The 17,936-nt window shown below is 41.3% G+C and overlaps 1 protein-coding gene across 5 annotated transcripts in view; it reads right to left on the minus strand.

Moving 5' to 3' along the window:
* Positions 1-17,936, minus strand: part of Cysltr2 (cysteinyl leukotriene receptor 2) — a 36,596-nt gene that overhangs the window by 9,234 nt on the left and 9,426 nt on the right. For 2 of the 5 annotated variants that reach the window (XM_048422089.3, XM_085698712.2), the window contains exons 2-3: positions 8,676-8,887; positions 311-453 (exon numbers count right to left, since the gene is read on the minus strand). The gene's annotated coding sequence lies outside the window, so the exon portion shown is untranslated. The remainder of the gene's footprint in view (positions 1-310; positions 454-8,675; positions 8,888-17,936) is intronic. The other 3 variants (XM_085698713.2, XM_048422088.3, XM_048422086.3) reach the window with 2 other exon arrangements.

Here is a 17,936-nt window from a genome sequence, read left to right on the forward strand (position 1 = left end):
GCAGGCAGAGTTCTGTGAGTTCAAGGCCAGTTAACTCTACAAGAGCTCCAGGACAGGCTCCAAAGCTACAGAGAAATCCTATCTTGAACAAACAAGATGAGAGAGAGAGAGAGAGAGAGAGAGAGAGAGAGAGAGAGAGAGAGAGAGAGGAGAGGAGAGGAGAGGTGAGGAGAGGAGAGGAGAGGAGAGGAGAGGAGAGGAGAGGAGAGGAGAGGAGAGGAGAGGAGAGGAGAGGAGAGGAGAGGAGAGGAGAGGAGAGGAGAGGAGAGGAGAGGAGAAAAGAGAAACAAACAAACAAAAGAATCCTTACCTTGAACGTTGTGGGAGTTCACGGTTGCTAAGTTTCAGAAGCAGGCCGCCTCTGCTATAAGCTGTGGACAGTCACTGGTTGTAGAAATAGCTAGCTTCAGACAAGATTTAACAAAACACGCGTTCTGATCTTCCGTAGTCACCCTACAACCAACATGTCTATTTTTAATTGTGGCCACCTCTATTATCTGATTCAGTAACCCTTCTCTCCCTCTGTCATTCTGAACCAATATGGTCTTTTGCTGCTCAGGAGGAAGAAAGCTAATTTCTTTGTAATCTTTTTTTTTACACAGACCATAAATGCTGTTCTGAATTTAATTGATTGCTCACAAAGTTTAATAACTCTTAGGAGAAAAAGCATTCCAAAAATAAATTTTCTTTCCATATCCCACTGATGCTTAAGTATCTGTTGCATAATTAATTCCAGACATCAATCTTTTAGTTTTTAAAATTATATTTATTTACTGTATGTGTGTGCAAGTGTGCAGTCACAAATGAGAATATATGAAAGTACCTACACACACACACAGATGTCATACTGTGTGTGTACAAATCAGAGGACATCTTGATGGACTTGGTTCTGTCCTTCTACAATGTGAATCTCAGGGATTAGGCTCAGGTCCTCAGACTTAGCTATAAGTGCCTTCACCAACTGAGCCATATAAGCAACCACAGACATCATCTTATAAACATCATACACTGACTTCACATCAACAACATCCCATTCTGCCAAGATCTTTACATCGCATCGGAAAACTAATCTTCAGAAATGTGTACCAAAAATCCAACAGTTACCTCCATAAAGCTCATCTGTGTCATAATCATGACTGTTAAATGCCCCTAATAATACAGTCTGCCCCACTGGGACAGTCATATTGACACACGAGAACTTATCCTGTGAATTAGAGAAGCTCAGATGGTCTAAATACCACCCCTAGTGTGAACCATGATTCCTCCTCTATTCCCAAACGATTCAAAGAAACCTCCAGAAGAAGCAAACATGGGGCACTTGAACAAAGCACTGGCGAAAGACTCAGACATCTATTTCTATATGATATGAGCAGCAGCTAGCACAGCCGGGATGATAGAGTTGGGGATGATCATCCAAAATTAGTGTCTGACCCCAGAAAAAAAAAAAAAGCATATTTTTTTCTTGTTCTTGTTTTAAATTTGAATTCATGGTTGGGCAGTGGTGGCGCATGCCTTTGATTCCAGCACTCAGGAGGCAGGAGGAGGCAGATCTCTGTGAGTTCGAGACCAGCCTGGTTGGTCTACAATAGCTAGTTCCAAGACAGGCTCCAAGGCTACAGGGAAACCCTGTCTTGAAGTCTTGAAAAACCAAAAAAAAAAAAAAAAAAGAATTCAAGAATTCATTAAGCAGAGCTGTCATGAGGAATCACATTAACCTTAATGTTTTCTTAACTGGAATAAAAATTTTAGGCTGCACCTGCATAAATGACACAGAACAGTCCCTGAGTGTGGAAAGGTCCCCTTGATGATGAGGAAGAACATGTGTGCGCATACACACACACACACACACACACACACACACACACACACACACACATATTGCCTGGGTTCTAGCCTCCCTGTTCCCAAAGTCTATTACAGAACTGATGACCACGTTTATTTCTGAAAACTCTTGTTTTCTTAACTCTATTCCCCAAAGACCTCACAGCAGCACAAAGCCTGTAATAGGTCCTTTCTCGCACTTTCTCCCTGAGACACTCATTTTCCAGTTGTTTACACGTAAGATCTTGAAGATGGAAGCACCCCTTCAACAATTAAGAGATACACAAAAGAGAAATAAAAAGATTTTCTTACTCACAGGTTCTGGCAGGTACTGAGCTAACACCCAAGTCGGAAGGTGTGGGTAGGGAGAGAGACAGGAACTCATAGAGGAATGACTTTATTGGGGCCAGGCCTCCCATAGTGGAGCTATGAAAATCAGACACAAGATCCAGAAGTAGCACTCTGTATCTTCACAGTGCATGTGGGGTACAGTGACCAGGAAGGACAGCCAAGGAGAGGTATTAGCTTTTCCACAGGAAACTGTCACCAGTGGTAGGAGGATATGACAGCCACATAGACTGAAGCCATCGGGATCAATCACACTGAGTATCTCTGGTAAGGTGCTAGAACCAGAAAGTCTCAAGAGTGGTTGAGTCCTAATTCTGGTGTGAAAAAAATAAATGTATATATTTATTTGTATTAGTTCAATTATGAGTTAAGGGATAGGTGTGTGCACATGAGTGCCCAAAGATCCCAGCGGTATCAGATCACCTGAAGTTGAATTTACTAGCAATTGTGAGCCACTCAACATGGATGCTAGGAACCTAAGTCTGATTCTCTACATAAACAGTACGTACTCTACACCAGCTCTCTAGCCCTTACAATTGAATTTAAAATATTTGCTTAGGCAACAGAAAAATGATAAGAATTCAGCACACTAATAATGTGCACTCACCCTCAGTATAAATTCACTGACCCAACTTTGTTCAATTATAGGCATTTTCATAATGACTTTTGACTAGATGGCATTGCCCCTTAGAGTTCATATAATAATCCAAAGAATAAGAAACATAAAGCAAAGCAGTACTTTATGCTACCCAGAGATACAGGAACTAATTTCAGATGCCGCAGGTATGCTCTCCAATTTTCCTTCAGACACTCGTGTAAAAATATGACTCACAAAAATAGCTGGTTTATTATTTTTAAAAGCACATGCTATACATGGAATAAATCATCTCTATGAAACTCATCCTCATGTGCAATGAATAAACACCGATAAACAAATTTAAGTACCAAGAAAACGATCTGATCTAAATATTGTCTTGGTTAGGGTATCTATTGCTGTGAAGAGACGCTGTGACCATGGTAACTCTCATAAAGGAAAACATTTAATTGTGGTGACTCGCTTACTACAGTCCAGAGGTTCAGTCCATAATCATTACACAACATGGCGGCATGCTGACAGACATGGTGCTGGAGAAGTCAGTTAAGAGTTCTACATGTTGCAGGCAACAGGATATGGTCTGAGGCACTTGGAGTAGTCAAAGCACAGGAGAACTCAAAGCCCACCTACACAGTGACACACTTCCTCCCACAAGGCCACACCTACTCCCACAAGGCCACACCTCCTAATAGTGCCACTCCTATGAGCTTATGGGGGCCAATTACATTCAAACTACCACAAATACAAAATTTTTAAAAGTGACTTTATTTTCTTGTTTGTTTAATTCTGAACTTCCCAAAGTAGTTTTGACAGAACATGAATCCCATGAGATACTTCGTTAAAGGAAAGGCCATGGTCAAATCAGCCTGGGAAATATAGTAATCTCTAGTCGCCTTTCCTTTGAGAATTCATGATGTTCCACAGGGACCTGCAAAATCACAAGACTGGTTTAGGCAGAGTTTCTCTCCTTCTGCTTGGTTTTAGGTTTCTTCCTATGAAATATTTCTTGGACATTGACACATTCTCCAATTCCACAGAACAGCTTGTGCTGGGGTGCAGCTTTTCTAGAGTGTGACTTTGATGAAAAAAGGGGAATACCACCTGGGGGAGAGATCAGCCAATAAGAGGAGTAGGGAGCTAGGGCCAAGTGTTTCTGAGCCCTGGCTATCAGGCGAATTAGCATTTCTAAGCCATGAGCTTAGCTTCCTATGGTTAGCCATGGTGCTAGCTTCCTATGGTTGTCTTAGTAAAGTACCATAAGCTTGGTGTCTCAAAACACCAGAATTTTATTCTTATTCTCTTTTAGTCCTGGGGGCTACATGTCTGTACTCAAGTTGTCAACAGGACTATGCTTTCTTCAAATACTAGACAGAGGAATTCTTTTTTGCTGTCTAGCCTCTGGTAGATACCAGCAATGCTGGGCAATTCTTGGTTCACAGATATGTCATTCCAATCTGTGTGATTAGAAGGAGTTGTTTTTGCTGTTTTTCTGTATCTTCAGATAATCTTTCCATATGTGTCTATGCCTCTGGTTCTTCTCTTCTTGAGAAGCTTTGGTCATATGGAGCTTACTTTACCTGGTATTTATTACCTTACCCTAACTTACATTGTCAATGGTTCTATCTTCAAATAAGGTTGTATTTTCAGATAAATGGAGTTAAATATGTATGGGTGCTGTTGTGCAGGACATAATTCACCCCACAACAGGGATCTACAGCATGTGCCTCATGAAATGAGTGTAAGGAATTATACAAGAGACAGAAAGGATGTGATTCCGATGACTGCTGGCCCTGGGTGAAGTGCTCCCTCACTGCTCCACCCTCATAAATGGGTGTAGAAATGAGCTGACGTCAATCCCTGTCATCTCACTGGTCACATGGATGAATTGTTGAGAGTAGATTCTCCTTGGTGTTTTTTTTAGAATGGTGAATTTCAGGGAAATACTGATTAATCTCAGATTAGTCTAGTAAGTTTTACAGGAGAAAGTTTTCAAATCCACTCCTCCTTTACCCCAAGCCTATTCCTTCTAACCCTCTTAGGCTGATACTGGAGTCAGGATTCTGTTAGAATCAAAACAAAAGCTAATACCTCAGAGAACAGATAGAGATCTAAGGAGGTAGAGACAGATTGGCATGCAATCAAGTCCTTAAACTCCTTTCCAATATAGACCTCATTCCGTTTTACGTACCATGGAGTTAGTGAGCATGAGGAGATCTGCCTGGGTTAGGCCACAGCCCTGGCCTCTTTACTCATAGACTTGAGGCTGGGCTTCAAGGACAAAACTAATTACAGTTGTTTCAGGGAAGAACTTATCATCGGCGTGGCCTGGGAGCCAACAAATGTGACCACATGCGAAAGATCATCAAAAAAGATGGGTTCACATACTCTTTGGAGGGATACCTTGCTCAGCTAGATAGAGGGTGGAGGACCTTGATCCTGCCTCAAAGCAATGTGACTTTGTTGACTTCCCATGAGAAGCCTTACCCTCTGATGAATGGATGGGGGGTGGAGTGGGAAGGTGAAGGGAGTGGGAGGAGGGAAAAGAGTGGAAACTGGGATTGGTATGTAAAATTAAAAAAAAGACAGTTTTTTTTTTAAAAAAAAAATGGATTCACCAAGGAACAGAAAGCAATAGATAGATTCATCATTGACCCTAGCCGTGGGGACTCCTTGAACATGTAGGAGAAAATGTAGAGCCCACAAAGCAGACTTAGTACCAGATCACAGTGGAAACAGAGGAGTCTGGAGCTAGGAAGAGGTCACTAAAGGGTGTGCCTGTAGACAAAGCCTTAGATACCGAGATTCTGGCCCTTGGTGGATATGGGGGGACCATATCCACTGGTGAATTGGGGGAAAACATCTCAAGAACAAGAAAGAATGTTACTTCTAGAACCATAGAGGGCACAATGTTCTCACGTTCACAGATAAATACTAGGGAAACCAGGAATATTAAACATGCAGAGTTGTCTCCTCAACAGAGGAGACGCATATCTGTTTTCCACCCAGAAGGCTGAATGGAAAGGCTGGGAAGATGTAGTTAATAGCCAGGTAATCTGTGCTCTCTGCAGGGCCAGGTAATCTGTGCTCTCTGCAGGGCCAGGTAATCTGTGCTCTCTGTAGGGCCAGGTAATCTGTGCTCTCTGTTGGGCCAGGTAATCTGTGCTCTCTGTAGAGCCAGGTAATCTGTGATCTCTGCAGGGCCAGGTAATCTGTGCTCTCTGTAGAGCCAGGTAATCTGTGATCTCTGCAGGGCCAGGTAATCTGTGCTCTCTGTTGGGCCAGGTAATCTGTGCTCTCTGTAGAGCCAGGTAATCTGTGATCTCTGCAGGGCCAGGTAATCTGTGCTCTCTGTAGAGCCAGGTAATCTGTGATCTCTGCAGGGCCAGGTAATCTGTGCTCTCTGCAGGGCCAGGTAATCTGTGCTCTCTGTAGGGCCAGGTAATCTGTGCTCTCTGCAGGGCCAGGTAATCTGTGCTCTCTGCAGGGCCAGGTAATCTGTGCCCTCTGTAGGGCCAGGTAATCTGTGCTCTCTGCAGGGCCAGGTAATCTGTGATCTCTGCAGGGCCAGGTAATCTGTGCTCTCTGTAGGGCAGGCCACACCTGAATCTCCCCCAGATTATTCTGTTTCTCCCAGATCTTTTTCCCTAGACCCTTATCCTGAGCATTGTTTCTCAGTCAATAGAACCCATCCTAGGAGGACTTGTCACACGTACATCTTGGTGCCCTCTGTGCTATCCATATGACCTTGGCCACACCAGGTCCTTCCCTAGGTCCTTAGGTTATAGAACCCATATTGATGGAAGTGGTCACATGTACTTTGCAAAAGAGTTTCAGTGCAGTCGTGCCTTAAGTTTGACTTGTGCACATGGGATTGAGATCATGGTTACCAGAAAACTTTTTCTCAAACTTGTCCTGGATTTAAATGTTTGCTGTCTGGTGTCAGACTCAAAAAGTTTGAACCAGCGCTGGCTAACAAGTCATGTTGAACTGAGTTCCTTCTCGCTTCCTGTGGATTGGTGCTCTGCCATCATGGCATCTGCAGGGATGCCCAAATAGAACCAAGGCACAAGACAGGATCGAATCAACAGCAAGGGAACCACTGATTCCTACTTTGATTCCTCTGCCTGAATTGGGTGGGCTTAGAATACCACATTGCAATAGCCTTTCACTACACTGCTAATAAAAATAAAGAGGAGAAAAGTGGGTGTGGGCGGATCTGCCTGCTAGATGTGACAATAAAATCATTGTCATTATCATCAGCCAGTCCAACGAAGTGACAGGAAGCTGAGAAATATATGAAGAGGTAAATGGAAGAAAAATTGGGAAATCATTTCGCAACATAATTTCCACTTTCTCACCTGAGAAAGAGGAGGGAGAGCATGTCCAACTTATTCTACTGAGAGAAGAGATCAGAACTGAGAGAGAATAATGCTGACTCCCACAGCCCCGCAGGCAATAAAACAGTAAGGAGAAACTGGTCACGACAGTAGCAGATCAGCAGACAGAGATGGCAGGTGTAGGTGAGTGGACAATCAGACATAGTGGGTGGCCAGTTAATGTTGATAGGATGGGTAGCTTACAGAGGTGTAGAGAATGTTTTCACAGACCTAGCAAAGCTGCAACTGTTCAGAAGCTCACAGAAGTTGCTTTTATTTATACATAAAAACTCTTCTATATTAATGGAGTTTTCTCCCACCTACCTGTTACAAAATACCCAACAGCCACTTTCCAAATAATTGACTCGAAGGTTTAATATCATTTATAAATGCTCGGCTGATAGCTCAGGCTTATTAATAACTAGCTGTTACATTTAAGTTAACCCATATTCTTTATTTACACTCTGCCATGTGACAACGCCTTTATTGGCATGGCACATTCATCTCCTGCTCCCTCTGCATCTCACTGGTGTCTCCTGACTCTGCCCTTGTCCTTCCTATCATCCTTAGTTTGGTTGTTCTACCTATACTTCCTGCCTGACTACTAGCCAATCAGCATTTTAGTAAACCAGTTTCAAGTGGCAAACCTTTACAGTGTATAAGAGAATTGTTCCACAGCATTTCCCCCTTTTTTTAAAAAAAAAATTATTTATTTATTAAAATTTTCCACCTCCTCCCTGCCTCCCTTTTCCCTCTCCCTCCCTCCCTCTCTAGTCCTTAGAGCAGTCAGGGTTCCCTGCCCCATGGGAAGTCCAAGATCCTCCCCCACTCCATCCAGGTCTATAGAGGTGAGAATCCAAACAAACCAGGCTCCCACAAAGTCAGTCCATGCGGTAGAATAAAAACACAGTGCCATTGTCCTTGGCTTCTCAGTCAGCCTTCATTGCCAGCCACATTCAGAGTGTCCATTTTGATCACATGCTCCATCACTCCCAGTCCAGCTGGCCTTGGTGAGCTCCCATTAGATCAGTCCCACTGTCTCAGTGGGTGAGCGCACCCCTTGTGATCCTGACTTCCTTGCTCATGTTCTCCCTCCTTGTGCTCCTCATTTGGACCTTGGGAGCTAAGTCCAGTCCTCCAAGCATTTCCCCCTTTTTGTCTAATTAAAAAGGAAGGTTTCAACTTTAAAAAAGTGAGATTATATACAACAAAACAGTTATTAAGTTATAATTATAGTTATACTATCTAGTCTATTTGTATTTGACAAAATTTGAGAAAATAATTATATATTTTATTTTAGTGAGTCTAACATTTGGTTTCTAATTTGTTTTCCATTATAACTAAGTGAAACTATAATTATGACTATTTAGTCCTCGAGTCCATCAAAGACCCCAGAAGGATGAAGTGTTACCTAATGACAGTGACATCAGGCCACCTGTACAATTACCCTAGGTTCCTCTCCAGCGTTGGGACATCTAACTAGAATATCTGACAGACTTTCCTGTGAAGCAGGGAATTTTGAAGGACTTTCCTACCTTGTCTTGGCCAAGTTCAGCAGTTGTGTTTCTTGTGTCCTGCTGGTCCAGTTTGGGCAGTAACTGTCAGCAATTGAGACAAGGGCAGTTTCTTTGTCCAGCGGCTAACTTTTGCCACAAACAAAATAAACTCCATGTGATGTTTCTTCAATGCCCATCATCTTTTATAAAGTAGATTGTTGCTGCCAGGAGCAACAATGAGACATGTCTCACTGTCATGAAAAGCCTTAGGTTATTAAACACATTAAATGTCATATTCTGTAGGTCTTTGAAGTGTTTAAAGGTTACCTATCTATCTGAAATACATCTCTGTATATCTAACATGACTATAAATTTACTATTACTATATTACTATAGACAATATATAAATTGACTATTATATATGACTATTAATCTATATTTCTTAATTATACATTACATTTTAATGAACTGCATAAACATAATACCTTAAACAAGAGTAAAAATATACATACAGTCAAACAAAATTAACATTAAATTTTCAACAAGAAACCAAAATCCATACCAATGTAAAATATGTAAGATTAAAAACTGGGTTTTGGATTAAAGTAGGTTCAATAATCTGTCCTTTTATTCTATCATTTCTATATCATATTGCCCTTTCTTATTTTAGAAAGAGGTCTCTGAATTTAATTCTTTTGTTTAGCTTTTTTTGGACTATGACCAATTGCAATTTGTACCCAAGCCCCTAAACAAAGACAAACACCCATAATCCATTTTCTGGGAATGTGGTCATAGTTCTCTCGATTACTTCCTGCTGATTGGGGATGCTGATATTCTTTGGGGGGCACTGAGAAAATTTAGGATTATGGTCAAGTCCTGACGTGAGTATTCTGTCAGGCTGGATAATCTCAGCCAGCAGCCTTGAAGCTGTTCTGGATATAGAACCCAGAAGAAACTACAACAGAGGTGTTTTGAAATGTTGTATCCTCTGGGCCATCTGTTCTCATCAGTGATTTTTTTCAGGGGGTCTTCCTTGATCAAGCCTGATTTTTCTTAACTCAGGATGAATCCAGAGCCTATCATTTCCTGTGGAAATAGAAGCAGAACCTCTTTCCCAAAGTAACATATCTTTTGACTTAAATTCTGAAGTCAATATATTTTTTTAAATATATAGGTTGGTTTAATGTAGCAACTTTTATAATCCAAGGTCTCTTGGGAGCCAAAAAATTTAAAGACAACACAATAATATAAATAATCCAGACTCTTTGTGTATTTTCCATCTTTGTGTGGCTTATATTTTTTCTCTATTTCTCTTTAAAAGACTTTTTCTACCCATTTTTTAAAACTATTTTTACTTTTATTTTTAAATACTATTTTTTATGCCAACCAGTTTCCCCTCCTTCCTCTCCACCATCCCCTCCCCTATCTTGTCTACCAACCTCCCCAATCACTCCTCCTTCATCTCCATGCCGCCGAATGGGGTAGACCTCCCATGGACTGGCATAAAGCATGGTGCATCAAGCTGAGGAAGGATTGAGCTCCTCCTCTTGTGTCAAGATGGAGCCAGGTAATTCAGCATGGGGAACCAGTTACCAAAAGCCAAATAAATATCAGGGAGAGGTCCTGTTCTCACTGTTAGAAACCTTACTAAGAGATCAAGCTACACAATTGTCACACACATGCAGAGGGCCTGGGTCAGTCCCATGCAGGCTCCATAACTGTTGGTTCAGTGTTCATGAGCTCCCACAAGCTTGGGTCATCTGTTTCTGTGGATTCCCCAATAATGGCCCACCCTGGCTGATACAATCCCTGTTCTCTTTCTTACACAAGACTCTCGGAGTGCCTGTGGATCTCTGCCTCTGCTTCCATTAGTTACTGGATAGAGTATCTGTGGTGGCAATTGGGGAGTCACCAATCTATTTACAGTAGATGGCCAGTTCAGGCACTCTCTCTACTATTGCTTTGAGTCTTTGTTCTCTCTCAACCCTACATATATTTTTAAATATTCTGTAACCCATTTAGAGGATTTGCTTCTGTTCTTGTTTTTGTTTTGTATGAATCTGTCTTAATTGCCTGTCGCTATCCTTTTCTCACCACATGAATCTTTAAACTGTTAAGTGGCATGGTTGGACCAAAGTGGCAGCTTTGGCCACTGGCTCCATCCAACTCTTTGGTCTGTGAGAGTTTAGCTTTAAAGCAAACGTATGACCTAGAGCTATGTTTATCGCCCCAACTCTGGGGAATTTCTGGGTCCATGCTGCCACTGAATAGCATGCCACCCACTGCTCATAAACTCCATTTAAGTGTTTGGTAGCAGGACCTCCCCAAAAAGCCATACCCACTGCCAGCATGAACCAGGAAGTCACATCTTAAATGAGCTACACTTCTGCTGACAGCCATCTAACAGACCCCACCAGAGAAAAGGTAGCTACCAAGGAACCATGCTTGACTCTGTTTTTGTGTGTCTAGAATCCTTTTTTAAGCTTTGTCAGGTTTCATATGGAAATTTTGGCCCCAAGTTGGATACATACATAGTCGGTGTCTCTATCCTGCATTCCCCTTCCTAAATAACAAGACTTAGAGGCTGAATATGAATTATAAATGCTTGGCCAATTATAAATAGCTCAGGCTTATTACTAACTAGCTCTTACATTATAAGTTGGCCCATATTCCTTATTCATGCTCTACCATGTGGCAATACCTTTATTAGTATGGCGTATTTACCTTCTGCTCCTTCTGCATCCTCCAGGAATCTCCTGACTCTGCCCTTCTTCTTCCCATCATCCTTTAGTTTGGTCTCCCACCTATACTTCCTGTCTGGCTACTGGCCAATCAGCATTTTAATAAACCAATTCAAATGACAAATCTTTACAGTGTACAAGAGTATTATTCCACAGCACTTCTAAGTATTAAGAATTGTGAACTAAAAGTCACACCCCTGTTAAAGGTTCTACCCAGCTAGTAAACTGATTAGAATTTAGTGCTGAGGAACTGGAGTATCACAGATTCCGAGTCAAGATTATCTTCGGCATAGCCATTAATTCTTCACCTCAGTGTCCTGACATTTTTCAGGGAAAATGTGGGAGAACCTCAAATAAGAAAAGCGACATAGAAGTAAAAAGACATTTTCGGTAAAAACAGTTAAAGAAAGAGTCAACACTTTTGGCTGAGAGAGGATTTTGGGTGACAAAATAAAATTTTGTCCAGGTAAAAGATTGTTCTGGCGCAAAAATTAAAAGATAATGACACAACAAGAAGGCTGAAGAATGCCATCAAAAGTTGGTGAAAGTTGAAATTAAAGAAAATAATGGCATGCATATAGCTGAGTTATATGAGTTGGCTGTGATAAGTTAGTAAAATTTTCTGTGGTCAGTTTGATATTCCAAGGTAGAGCTGGTCAAACTCTCTGTATACCATAAGAACATTTTCTTAAATATTGATCTTCTCTTAGTTATATGTATAGAAAAACTGGATTAGGGAACAAGGACTTTATGTTTTATCTTTTTACCAAATGAACAGTTAAAACCTGATGATGACATTCAATTACAAGCCAGATTTGCTCTGGGTAAAGCCTTCCCTTACCGCAAAGCCAGTGCCTGTACTTATAGTGGAGGAATCCTATTAAAAGAATTATTACAACTTGTGGCATTCTTACTAAGCTAAATACTAATCATAAAAGTAATTTAGGACAGATAGCAAGCTTGTAAAATTTATCTTATCATAGAAACTGTTCATTGTGCCACGGCCATCAGCTGATGTCATGGTCATCTATGGGTTGGAGGTTAAATGAGCAAATGGCACTGACCATCAAAATTGACCAAGACTTAAGCTTCCTTCACCCGAGACTTTTCTGCCAGTTCTTCTAAATCTATTACTTGCTCTGTTGAAAAGCCTCAATTATCTCCTTACAAAATAAATGTGGGTGTCTTATTAAAATGGACAGAGGACTTGGAGAGAAGGTTCAGAAGTTAAGAGCCCATGTTCTCTTGCAAAGGAAGAGTCACCTACATGGTGACTCACAACCATCTATAACCCCAGTTCCAGGGGATCCAATTCCTTCTTCTCCGTACACACTGGTTCCCAGACATATAAACATGTAAGCAAAACAAAACACTCATAAACATAAAATAAGAAATTCCTACACACACCCCCCCAAAAGATAGAGCAATAGAGAGTGACATTATGCCTGCTCATAAGGGACTTTTCAACATGGTGTTTATAAATTCAGCCTTAGTACACCCACTACAGAGTCTTCACATAGTGAGCTCCCAGGAGACAAAGAACTAGAGAACTGACAACCAAATGCAGATGATTTCACCAGCTAGAGAAGGTTCCAATTAAAAACTCAGTTCAGCTTGGTGGGAAAGGACTCTAGGAGCTGCTTCTAGCCACTCCCTGCCTTACAGAACTTCAGAAGACAAACTCTCCGAATGATATTTCTCATCTCACATGTAACATCAGAGAGCACAGCATACATACCCCCATAAAAACCAGATGATATTTATCTCAACTGCGTCAACAGTGGAACAACCCAAGTAGCAGAGCATACGACCCCTCTAACACATGTCCACTAGCACTTCCATTTATGTTTTGAATCCTTTTCTGTTTAAATATTTTTCAAAATCATTTAAGCTATCTGAAATTTTCTTGGGTATATTCTTAAGTGATAAGGTAATGCTAACCTTGTTTTTTTTGTTGTTTTTTTTAAAGGTTTATTTATTTATTATGTATACAACATTCTGACTCCATGTGTGCTTGCACGCCAGAGGAGGACGCCAGATCTCATTACAGATGGTTGTAAGCCACCATGTGGCTGCTGGGAATTGAACTCAGGACTTCTGGAAGAGCAGCCAGTGCTCTTAACCACTGAGTCATATCTCCAGCCCCTAACCTTGGTCTTAATGAAGCTATAAATAAAGATGATACTATTATGTACCTTTTGTTTTTGTTTTTGTTTTTCTGAGACAGGGTTTCTCTGTGTGGCCCCGGCTGTCCTGTATGGAACTCACTCTGTAGATCAGACTAGCCTCAAACTCACAGAGATCTACCTGTCTCTGGGCCTGAGTGCTGGGATTAAAGGCATGCACCACTACCATCTGGCTCTATGCACTTTTATTAATCACTTTTTTTTTGCTGTAACTAATTGCTTACCCAGACCACCTACTTTACTTAAATCTTCATATTTTAAAAGATTTTTTCTCTCACTGCATTTGTTAAGGAAGTCCCTCATAAGCCATTGAAAATGTGACTACAATTAGCAGAACAGATCACCTTCAGTTCTGCAAATACTATGAAAGGTTTTCTGTGGAGAAAGACTGAGTTACAGAGGTGGATCAGACCCTCTTCTGATGACTGATAATCTTGTGGCACCAAATGACTAACAGGAAGGCAGTTTATATACAGATGCTCACCAGAGGAAAGTGAGATTTTCATCATCTTGCTCGAAACATTCTAGTATTCAAAACATAGAAATCATTTCTGGAATTTTCCATTTCCTATTTATGAGCAACAGTTGACCACAAATAACTTAAACCATGGATAAGGAAAGATTTCCATACATTTCCCCTGAAATTCAGTAGGATGAGTTTGTCTTTTGTCTGTTTGTATAATTTTCACCCTCTGAGTTTGGGTCTCCACTTTTAAAATGAAGCTAATAAAGTTAGTCCCTCAGGACTTTTTTGGGTTTAAAGTAAAATGATAGGTTAGTTCTACATTGTGAGTTGCTAACCAAGTGCTAACTTTTCTAGTTCATCAGTTCTATGAACTGTGCACGCACAGACACTCCTGAAGCCGAAGTTTAGTTCTTCCCACACTTTGATGAGTATATCACATAGATGGTATGATGCTGAACATGAGTTAGATAATCCAATGAAAACACCGAATAAAGTATTCTAAGGTTTTACCTTATTAGAAGGGAAAACTCATGGAACAGGAATGGGGTCAAACCTCAAGGTGTGGAGCTTGGGAAGAAGAGAGTGAACTGGGTGGGACTGTGACTTTTTAGGTACCCAAAAGTTACAGCCCAACCTGGTACAGCCTCTTAAAGGCCATTGGCTGAAGGAGGTTTCCCATCTCTTCCCCCTTTCGTCTAAATAAGTGAGTTCTAAGCCCAATACAAAGCCATATACATTAAGAACAGATATCAAGTATAAAACTAGGATTACAACCAGCATAAACAATATTAAGCAAGGAGCATATATGTTTTTAATAATCATTCTATCCTAAGGAGTCTAAGTCTTGTATTAGAGATGGCTTGACTAGATCATAAGAGGAAGGTGACCACAACTATCTAATCTTCAACCCCATCTAAGGCCTGAGAAGAGAGATTATATTACTTGAGTAGGCAGGAAGTACAATCAAGCAGTTTCCAAAATGTGTAGTAGATGACAGAGACAACTGGCTACCTAAGCAACCACCCAAAGTCTCATTTGCAATGTTGAAGCAACCAACTTTGTCTAAGGCCTAGAGTAATTGACAGACCATTTTCAGAGGCAGAAAAAATTTCAGAACTGTCTTACCCTGATTTGGCAAGGTTTGGCAGTCTTTTTCTTGTATCCTGCTTATCCTGTCAGTGGTTGAAATAGGGGAAGTTTCTTGACCAAAGGTCAGTTGTGCCAAGAAGAAAACAAGCTCCAAGTGGAGTGTCTTCAGTGCTTCCATGAGCAATCATGTCTCACATCAACAGAACCCTAATTTATTCATGTTCTACAGATCTTTGAAGTGATTGATGATTACCTATCTATATAGAATACAATGTATCTAAAGAACCTAATTAGTCTGACTACAAGTGATGTGGAAGGTTCTTCTGTCTATGTACTGCTTTTATTGGTTAATAAATAAAGAAACTAGCTTGGCCTGTTAGGGCAGAGTAGAGCTAGGTGGGGAAAACTAAACTGAATGCTGGAAGAAGGAAGGCGGAGTCAGGGAGAAGTCATGTAGCCCCACTGGAGACAGATGCCGAAATGTTACCCGATAAACCACAGCCTCATGGTGATACACAGATTAATGGAGATGGGTAAAATTAATATGTATCAGCTAGCCAATAAGAAGCTAGAACTAATAGTCCAAGCAGTGATTTAATTAATACAGTTACTGTGTGATTATCTTGGGTCTGAACTGCCAGGAGACTGGGAAACAAACAAATGATCTCTTACTACAAATTGGTGTCAACGTAGCTAACTAAAATCCACTTAAAACCTGAGAGAGTTTGGGAAGAAATTCTAGGGAAAATAAAACAGAGTTAAGCCATGTCTCCTTTAAGAGAGGTTTTCCTGATTCAGTGGTAGCAGGAAAAAAAAATGAGGTTTGGAAACGGTGGCTTCCTGAGCCATGCTGCCAGCATGAACTCTGGCTTGTTCAGGAAGTCGAGCATTTAAATGGGGTTTGTGGTCAGCATGCTGCAAGTTACTTGGTAGCAGCATGGGTCAACTGGTTACCAGAGTTGAGGTGATGAGTGTGGCTCCCACCTGGAAGTCTCAGAGGCAGTGAATGGACTTCTGCCAAGTCAGACTGGACAGAGAAAGCAGGCAGGGACATATTTGTCCTAGCAATGTCACAGCTTAGGTTTTTTAAAAAGTGCTTAGCATTTTAAGAAGAGCTCCTGGAAAGAAAATAATTACAGACACACAATAAAGACAGATTCAGATTTTTTTTTTTAAAAAAAAGACCTCTAAATGGGTCATAGTGTTGGATAAATGCACATAGGCTTGGGAGAGAGAAGACTTAAGGATGGGAGGGTTTATTTGGGACCATGATTTAAAGGTATATAGTTTATCATAGCCAGAAAGGCATGGCACCAAGAACACAAGGTAACTGGTCACATTCAATTCAGTCAGGAAGCAGAGAGCAGACAAGAAGTAAAGCCCAAATGAAATCTCAATGTCTGTCGCCAGTGACCCAGTTCCTTTAGCAAGACTTCACTTATGAACGTCTCTATGATCATCCAGAGCAACACCACTAGCAGAAACCAAGTGTAACCACATGAGCCCATGGAAGACGTTTTATATTGAACCCGCAACTGGAATGTTCAGCGGAGAAGGGTTTTGAAGGCTCCAGAGCCAAAACTGCACCGTACTAGCTGAGGCACCTTGAACAAGCGACTTTTCTTCTCTGGGTCTCAGTTTCTGTATCTGCAAACATCATAACGGATGCAGCTGGCAGGAGGGTGAGCATACGATGCTGTTCACTGCTACTATTCAATTTCAAATGTATAAGTCTTCGGGGACTTGAACAGGCCTGAACCAGAGAGAGCTGTAAGTAAACCAAGAACACACTCTTCCACCATCGCTGTCTGAGGGTCAGAGGCATCCTGACTGCCGTGAAATTGCATAGCTACATAGTAATCAAGCCCCAGATCCTACCCAGAGAAAGAGTGACCATTGTCACAAATTTCTAAGTCGTGTATGCTCTACACCGTAATTATTAGGGTAATGTTAGCTAAGCCTGCTTCCTTGAAAGGCAAGACCTCCTCTTTCCTCAGAATCCTTCAGAAGTAGACACCTTGCTTTGTCAGGCAGAGCTGAAGGTATGGACATCAGAATCCTTTCATACTTATTACTTCAGCATTACCGAATTAAGCAAGCTAGCTCAAAACTTTCTCTCCCATCCCTCTCCCCATGTCTAATATTAGGGAGGCAAATTTTTTTCCCGACATTGGTATAAATATGAAAACAAAGACAGACAGATGCTGGAATGATTTAGAAAGCATGGAAACTGTGCTGTTCTTTCCCTCCGCAGCGAGAGGCAGGAAGAGAGACAGAGAAGAAAGCACAAACTCAGGATTTGAATTCTGTGCTTCCATTGACTAGCCCTATGGCCCAGGGCAGGTAGTGTTATCTCTTACCTCAGTTTCTTATCAATGAGATGGGAGTGATAATAACAACGCACACTTTGTGGATTTGCTGGAAGGATGCTTATGAATGACGCTGAGGCCAGAGCCTGTATCACAGAGAACACCAAAGAAAGGCTTGCTGTGTCTGCTCTAATTGTTGTACAGGTTCCCCAAAGTCACTTCCTGTTACACAGAGAGAATGTGACCCTCCTGCAGAGTAGAAAATTCCACAAACCAATTTGTCTCTCCAAACTCCAGACAGCAGAGTGTGGAACTAGTAACTAATAGGCCCTCAAAACAGGGAAGTAGCGTGTAGACTCTTCCTGAAGTCTAAACTTCAGAGGTAGAGTGGGTTACAGAGAACCCCAAATTCATCTCGGAAATGCAAAATGTTATTGTTATGTCCAAATCCATGCAGTCCCCGCAAAAGCCAATAAGGAGACCGAGTCCCTTTTAATCAAGTTTGCAAA

Source organism: Myodes glareolus, chromosome 12 (genome assembly GCF_982192425.1).
Source record: "Myodes glareolus chromosome 12, mMyoGla1.1, whole genome shotgun sequence".
NCBI classification, from domain to species: domain Eukaryota; kingdom Metazoa; phylum Chordata; class Mammalia; order Rodentia; family Cricetidae; genus Myodes; species Myodes glareolus.